This window comes from Papilio polytes, unplaced genomic scaffold (genome assembly GCF_000836215.1).
Source record: "Papilio polytes unplaced genomic scaffold, Ppol_1.0 DF822845.1, whole genome shotgun sequence".
In the NCBI taxonomy this organism is placed as follows: Eukaryota; Metazoa; Arthropoda; class Insecta; order Lepidoptera; family Papilionidae; genus Papilio; species Papilio polytes.
Genome location: NW_013526359.1, coordinates 2,630,128 through 2,645,075, shown reverse-complemented (window position 1 = coordinate 2,645,075; position 14,948 = coordinate 2,630,128). Strand labels below are relative to the sequence as shown.

The following is a 14,948-nucleotide window of genomic DNA, read 5'->3' as shown; positions in this document are numbered from 1 at the left end:
ATTAGAAACGGCACGGAAATAAATAAACACTCATTACTCTAGCATTCTAGGGTCCAGGTAACTAGTAGGTTTTGCATGAATGTAACTCGATTGTCATTCATAATGATTGCTTACTTCAAATACTGCGCGCGCGCAACGATCCGAACTGGGTGTTGGTCTTGATTATAAAAAAAAATTAAAAGCTTAAACCTGCAATAAGAGACAAAAGTCCTAAAGAAAATTAATAGGAGCTACAATTTAACTTAAAAATATCAAAGGAATTTTATATCACGTAATAAAATAGCATCGATTTATGGCAACAAGTAACACCCACTAAATATTTTATAGGTGTCAGAGTACCAATTTACGTACGACTCGATCTCTGTGCCTCATTAATCAAGTAACGGAGTGCGAGATATTCATTGCGTGTTTTTTTTTTTAACTTTTTGTTATGTCCTTTTTTGTATTGATATATTGTAATTTAACAAAAAATTAAAAAGAATTTAAAATGATTGTTTAGAATAACCTATTATTCTTCATATGGACATTTTTCGTAACGACCAACTAATTACCTTCACCGCATCGTACTAAGATTTTTTTATATTATAAGGTCGCAAACAAGCAAGCGGCTATTAAAAACCGCCGAATGGCGAAGCGGCCACTGCCTATAGCCATTCTCAGTTGCAGATACGTAGCCTACCCTTAATCGACGGGGGAGGAGACGCATATAAAGAGGATATTTCCCCTTCCTATTCGTCTCCTCTACCGGCAAATCCATATTCCTTCCCGTCCCTTCCTCTTAAAGGGTCAAGAGGGAAAGGGACTAAAATGAGGTACCGGAGTACCACAAACATCAGCCGAAACGCGGAATTGCTTCTACTTCATATCTGTCTTCTGTGTGGTCGTGGAATTGCACCAGGCGAGTCGGCCCATTTGTGCAAAGATGCTGAAGCGGGCTCTACCACTGTTAAAACAGCAGAAGATTTCATATTGAAATAAGTTTCATTATTTGGCTACACAAACGTACTGTATCATATTCTCTTATAATATAAATGTCGTTGCTTGACTGAACTAGAAACTGGAGTGATTAATTCATGGCACCGTATTTGATGTGGAAAGCCGACGGTGAATCGTACACTACACGGTAAAAATGCGAACTTTGTTTCACAAACACGGCTCGTGACTGCACAGGCTGAGTGAAACATTTTCATTGTGTCTGGGCGCCGCTCGATTTTTAATCTTCCAGCTCGTCCTGCTGTTATTTTACTACGAGTTTTAAAAAAGATTTTTTGAGAATTATTGCTTATGTAAACTGTTTGTGTACTACTGCTTGCTACTAACAATGTTATAAGAGAAAGCAAAAGTAGATTGCTAAATATATATTTGCCTCCGAAAAGACAGCCGATTCTGTAACAAAGTAGTGTTATGAATATTTTTTTTTTAGGAAAAGAACATACGAAGTAGTAAATACAAAAATAGAGAATAGAAGAACGTAGTCTCGCTTACTAAACAAAACACTAGTCATTGCAATTTGTGTTTTTTACTTACAAAATACTCTCTTCCATGTAAGATGAATAGTAGAGTCATTCGTTAGGAAAATAGTTGTTATTTAAAAGATTTCAATAATCAAGAAGGTCCATTACTTTAATAGTAGTATTGCATTATTAATGGAGAATTTAACCGCTTTGTGTGATTGCGTAGAGCGGCTGTAATGATAAATACCTGGGTTTATTAATCATTCAGATTCGATCAGATTTTGAATCTATATTAAACGAAGACGGGTTTGCTTTCCGAACTATAATCATAACTTTTACAAAATATTATATAATAAAAAAAATGTGTTGAAAGCCAAAATTCTTGCAATTTGATATTACATTTTCTCAAACTACTATTACCAAATACGAAACAAAAGCTCAGCTAAAAAAGTGCTACAATAAAAGCCACAAATAAAATAAACGTATCTTCAGGGAAATAAAACTAATGGGGAACAACGCAAGACTGATGGCTGCCTACGCTGTTCCGTTCCTACAATCATATGTTTTATTCATCACCAACGAAGAAATTCAACTAGCAGAGAATATTTTTAACTTTACACGATAAAGGTTTTATGTCTATCAGTGCTAAGATATCGAAGATCGAAAATTGAATCATTCTGGTATTGCGTTTTCATTGCCTTTAAACATGTACAATGACATAACGTTATTTCTATCGCGTAAAAGCAATAAGAAGACAGACAACAACAAAGATATCGTTAAATACATTACTCAAGGACATTTTTAAAGAATGGTTATCAAAATGAAAATTGTTTTCAAAACTAAAATGAGGATACTGAACGTGCTGTTTCTCTGCAACTTTGAAATATGCTAAAATTAAATTCCTTTGCTCAAATGCACAGATTTGGTGCAATAACTGCTAACAATTCTCGCTGTATGCGACACACCGAACTTGTTGGTTATGATACAAAACCAGATTTATTAAAAAAGCTTTTGGTATCGAGTGAAAGTCTTCGAAAGCTATCCAGCTTTGTTAGAACAAAGAGCATTATAAAACTTACGGTAGCCATCTTCAAGCTCGATTGGGGTTAGTCAAAAAATCTCTGTAGAAACGAACTTAAGTTATTTGTTTTGGAAATTATATAATATCTCTTATAAGAATTTCTCTAATAAGCTAAATAATACGTACATATGTCACAATTTCATTTTTAGCCAAGGTATTTGGCACTCCGTCGCCCGAGGTATTCAAAATATTAGGAAATGTTATTACCAATCATTTTTTTTATCAATTTAATGGTAACAAGTTAATTTAAGTTAAAGTTTTTAGCAATAAAGCAAAAATACGTTTTCGCTGTCAAAAATTTAGCAATGAAACTTGATTAAGGTTTTTTTCTCAACATTACGCCTTGACGCCGGAGGGTGCATCACGCACGTGTTGTCAAATTAATTGAATGACTTCCGTCGCCGGCAGCCCCGCGCACCCCGGCGCGCCCCTCCACGCAATTCCTAGCCTCCCGCTTAATCCCGCTCTAAAACTACCAAACTAAACACAGAAACAGTTTGCATATTGTCTGTGGGACTGCACCTCCCCTATGCACTTGAGATTTTTTCCCGGCGTCACTTGTATTTTTCATGGAGTTGTGGGCGCGGGCGTGCGCGGCGCGGGGCGCGGGACGCGGGGCGGAGCGGGTCGTGCGGCCTCTCGCGCTCACGTTTAGTACAGCGCTCAGCAGGAGTGTTGAACGCTCGGCTTCGCAGTCGGCGATCTTTCGTATTCTTCGTTTATTTTCTTTTCTATTCGTTTAATTTATAACTCCAGTCCTCAAGCCACTTCATAAATGAAACGTTCCCTGTTCACCGAGTGAGTTTCGCAGTGTTTACCGGCAATTTTATTTTGACAGTGTCACGTGCGGGGATCGTATTATTACCGGTTCCGGAGTTTTTAAGTGTTTATAACGCAACAAGGCCTTTACTTGACGCAGGTAGAGCCGGCGGATCCTCCGAAGGTGAGATAGTGTCGAGTTTGTTGATGTTTAGAAGAAACAAAACTGACAGTAACTTCATTAGTCCCAAAAGTTCGGTGAAGAAAAAATAATACTTTAATACTGTGTCGTTCCAATAGGATTCTGTCGGCAAACTGGAATAGTGTACGTTGTAAAGTGAAGTTTAAAGGTGCCTGTAACTTACAACATAACCTTATTTCAAACAAGGCGCGTGTTTTACGGACATGCGCAGTCCGGTTCACCGAAATTATTTATAAGTGTCTTGTAATTTTATAAACAAACGTTGTGTCGTGTGGTTTTTGTGCCGGCCCGGGGTGCGACGCTAACGACAAGTGCACGATTGTCATCGGAATCTTCACACGACGTCCATTGTCACCTAATAAGATATTCGGATTTTTAAATCGAAAGTATCCGTTCACCTGTGGGATTGTGTTTTACCTGCGCGCGCACGGGACTTCTTTAAAAGGTGAGTTGAATGCGAAATATTTGAATGCACGTAGTGCAGGTGCGTGATAAAAACAGCCTCATAAAATGTTTTAGTCTTCGTGCGCGGTCGGCCCCGCGCCGGGTCGGTTTTTTTTGTAAATAACCAGTTGCTTTGCTTATTCTTTCGGTAGGTTGACTACAGAATGACGTCATCACTTAGCATCCTGAGATTGTGCGTCTCTTTTACACTCCAAGCATTGCCATAGAAAACTCTTCCTATCGTTTAACTTTTGCCTTTACTTACCTGACCCTCATAGACTTTTACTTTTTGTAAATTAAAATTTGTTCGCAACTTAGAGTTTTAGTTTGATAGTTTAAAACTTAAATTAAATATTGTTTGTAGATAATAGTAAATAAATTAAATATTTCATTTGATTTCAGGAATTATATGTAAATTTAATTCATATAATGAATACTAGTATTTTCGTAGGTTATTAGAGACACCGCGGACTGACGACTATTTATCAGTCGATAGTGTAGTTGGTCACTAAATTAGTATGAACATGTATGTAGCGGCACTTTTATTTTAAAGCTTTTATATCATTTACTTTTCTGTATACATAATGAAAATTTTAAATTGTCATCAGAGAATTTTAAAGGAATTTTTGATACATTTATTACATTATTTACATACCTAGATGATTGCTTTGAAATCTACCATAAAAGAAGGTAAAAGTCTACACCGAAGTAATAAAAAATTAAATTCCACTCTACCTACTTTTAACGACTTATTAAGCAATAATAAGATTGTGTATAAATGTAAACAATTTTGACAGTTCTTGTGAGCGCACGCGCGAACAAACTTTCTTATTGTAATTGTCAAGTAAATATTTAACCACCTGAATGTGGTGTACACAGTAATATTATTAAGACAAAAAAATCCGTTTATTTGTATTGGATACATTAAGTTTTTTTTTTATTTCCTTCTTTAATGTTAAAGTATTTTTTTTAATATTGCTTTGTAAGTAAGAGTTATATTAGATTCTAATATGCACAGTAGATATAATTCACCGATTGTAAACGTCAAAATACAAATTACAGACATCGTTAGTTTATAATCTTATACCGACAATAACAATGCGACGAAGCACATAGATTTTCTTATAAACATTTACATTTTAATTATTATTATTTCTAATTTTTTCGGACAACAAATTGTCAAGGAATCGTTTAGTTCACAATTTTCTGGTACATTCCTCGTGAGATTGTCTGATTAAAATAATAACCTATTTTTATATCCTTTTATAACTATTATACCTCGGTATTATGTTTGATGATCGTCGAAACATAAATTTGTTGAAGGCGGCAGTAGCTGTGCCTTGCGTTGACTCTTGTCGTATATCATTCACGCTCCGAAGCCACTTAATAGACTAGGTGACTGTTCACCACAATATAAACTTAATCATGTTTATTTTAGATGTTATATTTGTGTGATGGATAACATTTTCGTAGGCCATAAGCAAAGTTCGTTGTACTTTGGCTGCCTTTTGTGTTGCACTTGCATTCTGATTATTCAAATGATTGCATACATACAATACGATTGTTCCTTCGATGCATACGAATCCTTATTTATTCTTAGTTTTAAGAACACTTTATTGTTGAATGTTGAACGCTTAAGTAAAGTAATTTCAATTGTTTTTTCCCACAATTTACTAGATCGTAGTTTTCGTAATTTTAATTACACTCCTAAGTAAACCATCTAGACTATTAATTTATTTTTTAATTTATAGATTTAAATTGGATTGCCGCTTAAGTTGTCACCACATGTTTGATGTTTTACGGCTATTTTTGTTGTAAAAATTCATTTTAATATTCGTAATACATTTTGATGTCGTAATAGAGCAGTTGCCAGCTTCCGTCAACGTTCTTATTTTTTATATTATAAAACGAAATTAGGCAACTGGATCAAAATAAAGCCGTCTGTCGACAAAGCGAAATGCCGCGGCCTAAATACTTCAAACGCGACCTCGGATTGAGGATACAATAAAATTTGCGTCAAAGCCACTCCGCGTCTTTTCAAAATTATGTATTGCAGAAAATACCTGCGTAAATAACAGGATTTGTTTCCTAAAAACCTAAAAAACGGACTGACTGTAGTCCATTGAGAGAAAATGTAAATCGAAGGATTTCTTACTTGTTAAAATCGCTTTAGTTTTCAGGCTGCAGGTGGCAACAACACGACTAATTTACAAAAAGAATTAGCGCGAAAAATCTTTGTGTCATCAGGGATAACAGTAGGAATCAAAGACGTTTTAATAGTATTGCTAAGTATGATCGTGAGGTATAAAGCCTAGCGTTGTATCGCAAAACAAATATTCACTATTTATTCATTGGTGTGTGCAAAGCGAACGGTTCAAGGTTACTCGGGTAAGCGTTGACAGATCGCGGCGCGAACGCGCCGTCGCCTCTTCCTAGGGTTGAATTTTACATCGGTTTTTTTTTTCTTGTCAATGTTGCCAGTTCTATTAGTATTATTTATATTCTATTATTTATAATATTTTTTTAGGATAGAACATTTTTCGACAAATTGATACTTTAATATACAAATCTTACATTAAATTAATAGATTTTTTAAAGATAAAATAGACTAAATTGTATCCACATTTGCTCTTTGACTAAATCGCATTTATAATGTTATATTTAGTTCGGTAATTCCTTGATCCCATATTTCCAACATTTGACAGTAATCGGATTATGAACTCGTCCCTTGTATTTTATTTCATGAAGTTTGTAGTCGTATTATCGCATTTAGTAATCCTCGGCGACGTCAGAATTTAAATGGAATACGTCTATACGGAGGTCAATGACCTTTCATTGAATTCAATACGCGACCCTGTCCCAAAAGACTCACCGATACTAAATCAGTTTAAGTAATTACGACTACAATACAAGTAATCAATACAATTAAATCATAAGAACCCTTAGGGACCCACCACTGGCTGATAGAGGCTCAGATAGCTTAAAAATAACGTCTATGTCAGACATTGTAACAAAATCCGATATTTCCATCACATATTTCACACGTTGGATTGTTATCAGACAATTTACAATTTGGTGGGACAGGCCCTTAAGAGTTAAAAGTTATGTACCTTCGTAAGTGTTTTTAATAATCCTTCGTAACGTATACGTCTAATTTAACAACGATTTATTTTCTTAATACCTAATAATACTACATAATATGTAGTGTGTGTTGAGTGTAGCAACACCGACAAACAATAAGGCAATTTATTAGACACGCTTTGATGATTTTACATCTTAAATCCATAGCAACAAGGTTCGCATTTCGTAAGCTCATTGTAGCAGTTAAATCAAGGTTGTCTGCGGCTGAGGTATGTTCGTTAATTAGTTTTAATTATAAAATAATTTTCGATTTGGCCGAAGGAAACTCAAACTGATTTAAAATTTGTGTACCAAGAAGAAAAATTTGTAATACTCAATAATATTGTTTGGTCTAAAATACTTCTGTTACTAACATGGATTCATTAATTCTGTGTAAATAAATTTGAGTTCAATTGACTGTAATAGCCGTGAAAATAAGAAATATTGTTAGTAAAATTTATAGTACCAAAATGGTTTTATAACATGAATTAAAAAGTAGTAACCAACTTAAACAATTAAATTCAGTTAATTAAGCAATTGCAAATACTGCCTAGTAACATCTTCCCGCGCTTTTATCCTATCACATGTTTTTAAACGAACTCGAGATTATAAACATAATCTGAAACCGGCTCTCTTATTTCTTGGTAAGGATTTTTTAAAGCTCGCCAAGGCCAGCAGTTAAGATATAAAGTCGCCAGGTTTAACGACCCGTCTTCCGTGTTACCATTGTAAATATTTGAAGAGTCTCCTCTCTCTAATTCTTGTTACGACGCTATGTACTCGTGAGTTATGTTGACATGTTCGCCTCACCATTTACCTAATGGTATGTACAGTTGAGGTCGTTCGCTTGTGTTTAAAACCGACAATGTTTTGAACGTCTTGTACGGCTTAAATGTTAAACACATTGCTTTTAATTTAGTCAAACATCCATAGCATCCCAATTTGTGAACGGGTAGAGTGCAAGTTGCAGATACCAGGTATTTTTTTATAAAACTGGCATACCGCAAACGAAGGCGACTGTACTTGTGCATACCGTACAACATTAAGTACCAAGCAAATTGTATGTCGTAAGAAAATGGCTTTCTACTGCCCTTGAGTTTTTTTCGGTTCTACATACCTTTTACAGATCTGTTATCTGGACATATTTTCGTGAGACTGCAGTGAAGGTGGGCCATTATTACTTTTGAGTATGCCTATGTAAAGATTGGAGTTTAAAACAATAATCAATTCATTTTAGATTATTACATACTAATCGTAGATACTAGTATGCACACATATATAAATAAATAAATACACATAAATACAGAAGCGTCATAATTGTATAGACGAGGAATTTGAATTCACTAACAAAGTATACTTTCAAGTTGCTTTCAACATTGCTTTGTTAAATGGTAGGCTGTTAAAAATAACACATATGTGACTATGCAACTGCCTAATGTCATACCTATAGGAGTGGCAGGCTTCGACGGCTTTTGATTATTATTTCACGCTGTTAAATACGGCGGTACCGTGTGGTAACAACTAATGACAGCGTTAGTGAATTGCGAAATGAGCTTTTAACGACTGGCCCTAACATTTCACACTATACTGATGCGTTACTCTCAGCTGTTTTTTTACATTAAACAATTCTCTATTATTATTTTGTAAAATGAACCCTATTGCTTTTGAATATTATTCATATTTGTATAAAGACATTATTGAGCTATATTTAGCTTGTTAGCATGAAATGAGCCTTATCGTGGTAGCTTTTAGGCTCTATTTCAATTATTGAAAAGACTCCGGACTTAAATATAAAAAACATATTTGCCCTGCGGTAGATCAGTGAATAAAACCCTTATTATGGTAAATGTTAAATGTGACTGATATTTGTATAATAATATGCGAATGTTTGTAAAATTCAATATATTTTGAAAGTAATTATTAAAAAAATTCATGTATTTGGGGTAGGTAGATTAAGAAATTTCTTTTATTTAGGTTACTTGTATAATTATGACTTTCACATCATTTATACGATTTTGTTTTTGCTCCGCTTATTTTTTTAATCTTGGACTTATTCTTCCATATTTTTAAATTCAATCGTGTAGATTAATATTGTTTTATTTACGCTTCGTTATCAAACTCATTTAAGCGGTGGAACGACCGCAGCCACCTGAGCCGCTTGCGTCAAACAATAACGTATTGTTCTTTTCATAAAGCAAGGGTGAGTTTGCAGTTATAGTTACGATCATTTTAAGTCACAAATTGTCTTCATGTAATGCAGATCATGCAACCTTTATTTGGAACCTAACGAATACAAAACTCACGCCATATACATATTTCTATATGAGCTCTTAAAATATGGGTCAAATTATTTTTTTAGAAACAAAGCAACGTGCTTTGTGCCTGAAAACATTTTTGGAAGCAGTAACAAGTGGAACGTGTGTTCATTTTGAATGACTGTTTCTATCTACTGAATGAATTTGTCTTGTTTTTATGATAACAAAACCTTCATCCGGAGAAATAAACTTCAGCTAAGTACAATTAATCTGTGGCATCTTTATTGTCTCTAATACAACATTATTAGATATGAAAAGTAGCCTATGTCTTCTTTCAGACTATGCTCTACATCTGTGCATGTAATATGTTCACATATGTTCTTCTAGACTATCCTCTACATTTCAAATTTCATTGAGATCCGTTCAGCAGTTTAGGCTACAAACTCTAAGAAACATTCATCTATCCATCCATCCAACCATCTAAACTTTCGCATTTATAATATTATATTATATTTTATTAGATATTATGATTATACCATTTCTATCATATATTTTGTAAATATCAATGCTATTATCCGAATAAGATTAATGAGTCGTTATTAATCCGATTTCAATCCGCTCCTAGCTCGCTTCTAGCGGTTTGAGAACCTCTCAATTATGACTTCGTTAATATAAAAAAATAATATTATTGACAATTGACATTTCAAGAATGCTACGGCTCGCTAATGCGCAATATAAATATTGGTTTGTACGCTTGAATAATTTTCGAATGTTGACGTATAAAGACGAAATAAGACCCGTCTACTGGAGAGGTCGTAATGTCACGGATACAAACGGAGTTATTTTAGTTTTCTAAATATAGCGTTTACTATTGAGGTTTCTCGTCATTGGAAATATTAATGAAATGCGCGGATAAAACGTTCTTTTGTGTTCCCGTTTTGATGCTTTACTGACAGGAGGTAAATGTTTATCGAGAGTGCGGTTTTAAAGTATTTGTTAGTAACGTGAGTATGTACGTATGTTCAATTATGATTGCATGTAGCATTTAATATCTACGCGAATGGAAAAATAATTAATACTTAGCTTGTAACAAGTTTCTATTATATTCTAAAAAAAAGACTAAGTTCACTATAACGCTTGGCCGACAACGTTGTGCGATCACTCGACAAACATATGTAAAAATAGCTATAATAATACCGGCATCGCATGTAATAAAAATAGTGGTTTCGAATGAGCCCAACAACCGGATCCGGGCTCGCCCCGGCATGGGATTCCTCCGACGGACGGACAGACAGATTTATATTTTGATGTCATCAATTAAAGTGGATTTTTACACGAATTCGATTAAAGTGTACGAATTTTAATTCAAGGACGCTTTTTTCACTTTTATTTATCATTGAATTAATTTGCCAGATGCTGTTTCTAGAAAGGAGTATTTAAATAATTTCTAGTTGAGACATTCGTTATCATCAATAGGAGATTAATTGAATAGAAATTCGCGGAATCGTTTTACAAAATTGCGGCGGAGAATAAATTTTGTTTACTCAATTTACTGTAGCAACCATTATAGAGTTAATCGTCTCTAAATCGCTGATTTGTAAATTCAAACAACCTGATCGCAAGCCAACAACCTCTTTAAATTTGCTTTATGAAAACCGACGTTAATATCTGCTTAGAATAATATCCGAATAATCTTTATTACACTTAACAAAATAATACACTATTTATATTCAGATTGGAATCAAATATGTTGTATAAATACACATTTTTACATTATAATTAAAAAAAAACAATAGACTTTTAAGTATTTATCTTATCTATGTATAAACTTGGCAACCCTAGCAATCTTGCCTTTGCTAGTCTTTTAGTTTCTAACAACTTAATCATAAGTCTATCCCAGACAACTAAACAAACAAAATATTAACACCAACTCTAGTTTCGAGTGCGAAAATGTATACTCCCTCACAAACACGAGAAACTCACAGACAACAGAAATTCACCGTTCAAAGACAAACTACAAGTAACAAAGCATACCGACAGTCGAAGCAACGACAATTGTTTGACACGGAAAGCGATGCCTTTGGTATAAACGTCAGGTGCATACGAACCTTTATTTAACGCGAATACGAACAATTTGATTTTAAAGATATATTAATTTCTGTTATTTTACTGTATTAATACAGTGAAGGTCATGTTTAGATCAATGGACGTATTGACATGTTAGAATGTAACAGCGGTTTATGTTTTTTACGGATGTACATATCAGTACATCCAAAAAAACCCTAAACAGCTGAACCGATCTCAATGAAATTTGGCATAGATGTAGAGCATAGTCCGCACACAGAGTTGGTTTTTAAACTTTTTATAGAATGATTTTCAGACTTAGATTATGAAAACTTAAAAAAATAAAAAAAAGCCAACTCTGAACAGTACCATAGTAGATTGTTCGTGTTTACCCATTGATATATGTCCCATCTAATTAGGTACTTGAAACCTTTTTACAATATAAATTAGTCTAATATAGATTCGATGTCGTCTAGACTCTGCAAATATATTTATGCAATGATGAATTTACGTAACATCGGCTTAGAATAAATGTATCATTCGTGGGGCAATTTACAAGAGTGTTCCAAAAGCCATGTTCCAAAATACACATTTAGGTATAAATCATAACTTATCTACCTTCGGTTGTCACGGCCGGTGGTAGGGGCGCAGGGCGCGGGGGGAGGAGGTAATTAATTAACGTTCGGTTCCCCTCAGCGCTCGTCCCCGATTGAAATTAACTGAGCGTGGTTTGCTTTGCTCTCAGTGTTTTCATTTTTAAGAATAGGGAGGTATATATATTTAATTGAGCCACGTTTCCGCAACGAGAGTTCGTTTTAAAAATGAAATTGCTAAGTTAGAGGCAATAACAAGTGAACACTGTATCTTTAAAACAAATTGTTTATTCAATTTTAATGCATGAAGATGAAACAAAATATACTTAATCATTAACTAATATACTGTCTGATTTTATTCTGAGCATTTGTATTATAAAAAGAGTAATTGGAACACCAGCCATAAAGTTAGCATTAAAAATAAAAAATCAAGGTTAAATGATCATTTACTACAAACAAAAAGATTCTATAATTATAATTTTTACAACACAATTTGAAATAATTCAATTTACTTCAAGTAAAAAAAAAACGGTTTTTTTGTAACACATTCTAGCCAATTCAACATTAAATTTATTCCACACTAAATAAGATTTAATTTATACATTGTTAGGAACGTCTGTAAAACCTGTTTAGATTGTGCGGCCGCTATAAATTATGTAGCTCTGGCATTTATTTAATAAAATACAATAAAAAGATGAGAAATACGCATCAACATATATCTTGGCTTAATATTTTAAAGTTTACTGAACGTATTATACAATATTAATATTATTCCAACACAAAACATCAAGTAAAATGCAGATAACATTTATATTTCTGGATAAAAGTCCTATTCAATATATTTTCAAGTGACTCAAAACAGGAAGAAAGTGCAAATCTATTATTACAAAAGACATTTTGTCTGTACACACAAAAGTGCAATATATTTTATTACGTCCGACATACAGGTGTATGTTTCTAAGGCGGGCTGGAGAGTGCAGCTGAATGCATCGAGAAATGCGCGCCTCCAGCGAATCGTACGTAATGCGCTCGATATAATATTCAAATCGCATACATTCGTACAGCTATAGGCAGAGAAACAAGGTTTTGTTAGTGGCGAGACAATCCCCGTGGGCGGGAGACTGAAAAGCTCTTTTGAAAATATATTTTGATCTGAAGTATCTTGAATCTAAACATGTATGGAAATCAACTACACGAAGAGTATATATTTGTTTTCATAAATGTAATTTAAGGTCTCATGAAGGTACAGATTCGTCTGATAGTAGACGATTTATGACAATTTGGAAACGGTAAAATCGTTTAATATTTTAAAATCGTAAAGAGTTTGTCTTATGTTAAATAACGAATACAAGTTTTACCAATATTAACTTCTGACATCACGAGTAAATAATGTGTTCAAATCTTTTCATCGTTACAAGGCCGTTAGAATCAAAGACATCCACGACGATCCCAGTGATGATCTAATGTCTTGATAGCGCGATATCCTTGACTCCGCATAAATGTAGTCATGCGTAATTTACTAACAGTAGTTCGTATAAATATAACATACTAGCTTTCGCCCGCGACTCCGTCTGCGTGATATTAAAAAAACAAAACATGTTATACGTTCCTATATGTTCTTCTACACTATCCTCTACATTTCAAATTTCATTGAGATCCGTTCAGCAGTTTAGGCTACGAACTTTAACAAACAACCATCCATCCATCTAAATTTTCACATTTATAATATTAGTATGATACAGTATCTATACATATAATAAAATTAGTGTGTCTCTTTGTAATATCAAAAGAAAAATTCCAGATTTCGGGAAGAAACTGTATTTCAGTTCTTGATAACGAAAATTGCTTTTAATTTTTTTTGTCTGTCTGTCTGTCTGTCTGTCGCGTTTGTTTGTTTGTTGAAACGGCTGGACTGATTTCGACCGGAGTTTCATTGACGGGTAGCTGACATAGATGAGCTATTTCTAGGTTACTTTTTCATCTTAATATTGCGTGGACGAAGTCGCGGGCAACAGCTAGTCTACAAATACAAATGGTCGTCTATCGGTCGGAGTTCGGTGATTTTTTTAATTAAAACTTTACCCACGTCTTTTCTATACTAACTTTAACTATGTCAAATTTCACGTTTAACCGTTTGCGCAATTTCTTAAAGGGTAAAAAGTTTTCCTTCACGTTTTAATATAATATCGCTATCCCTTTCAGTCTTTGGGTAAAACAGAGATAGCTATAGTGCACGTGTACTAATGTCATGTGTAAATTAGCAAATTACTTTATACTAACCTCCATACGATGTGTGGCGTGTTTACAAAATTACAATTTTTTTTTGTACTAATAATTAATAAACTCGTTCACTGTAATTAAAATATTAACTGGCTTTAATTTTATGAAAAAACAAAAGCGGTTTTTATTTTTTTTGTAATGATGGTATGTTTTTTTTTAACAATGTTCTTGAGTATTTTGCGAAATGTGAAGTTCAAAGTTCGCAAATAAAATTTTTATCAACGCACTTTAATATCAATTCTTATGTTAACATAAGTTTCTTGTTTCCTTTGTTTTTACCACTTATATAAATTGATTTTTTATTGCATAATATTATTCTTATCTCTAATACTGATTATGTAAACGAGACATTCTTTTATACACATTGTGAGAATTTTAAAACGCCATCTTGGTTGCGAGATTGATTACATCTGTGCTTAAGATGATGCCAAAAGCTGTGTTTTTTCTTAAAAACGTTGATTTTTACCATTCCGTATGACAAATGTTTTACTGTAATAAATGCTAAGTTGCTTAAAATTCTCCCGTCGTTTAACAATTATTTTTAATATCACTTTTAGATATACAATACTAAATATAGTATTTCTTAGTAACCAATTAGCGACTCCGAGTAGTAGTTACAAGTGATTTTATAAGGACGGCGAGATTTGATTTCAGAATAGCTTTCATTCAATCTACTTGATGTGGGTTGCACAAGAA

General features: G+C 33.7%; 1 protein-coding gene across 2 annotated transcripts in view; it reads left to right on the top strand.

The window, feature by feature from the left end:
* Window positions 1-3,192: 3,192 nt before the first annotated feature.
* LOC106105455 (polypyrimidine tract-binding protein 2) overlaps window positions 3,193-14,948 on the top strand; it is a 316,933-nt gene continuing 305,177 nt past the window's right edge. For both annotated transcript variants that reach the window (XM_013285754.1, XM_013285753.1), the window contains exon 1: window positions 3,193-3,941. The gene's annotated coding sequence lies outside the window, so the exon portion shown is untranslated. The remainder of the gene's footprint in view (window positions 3,942-14,948) is intronic.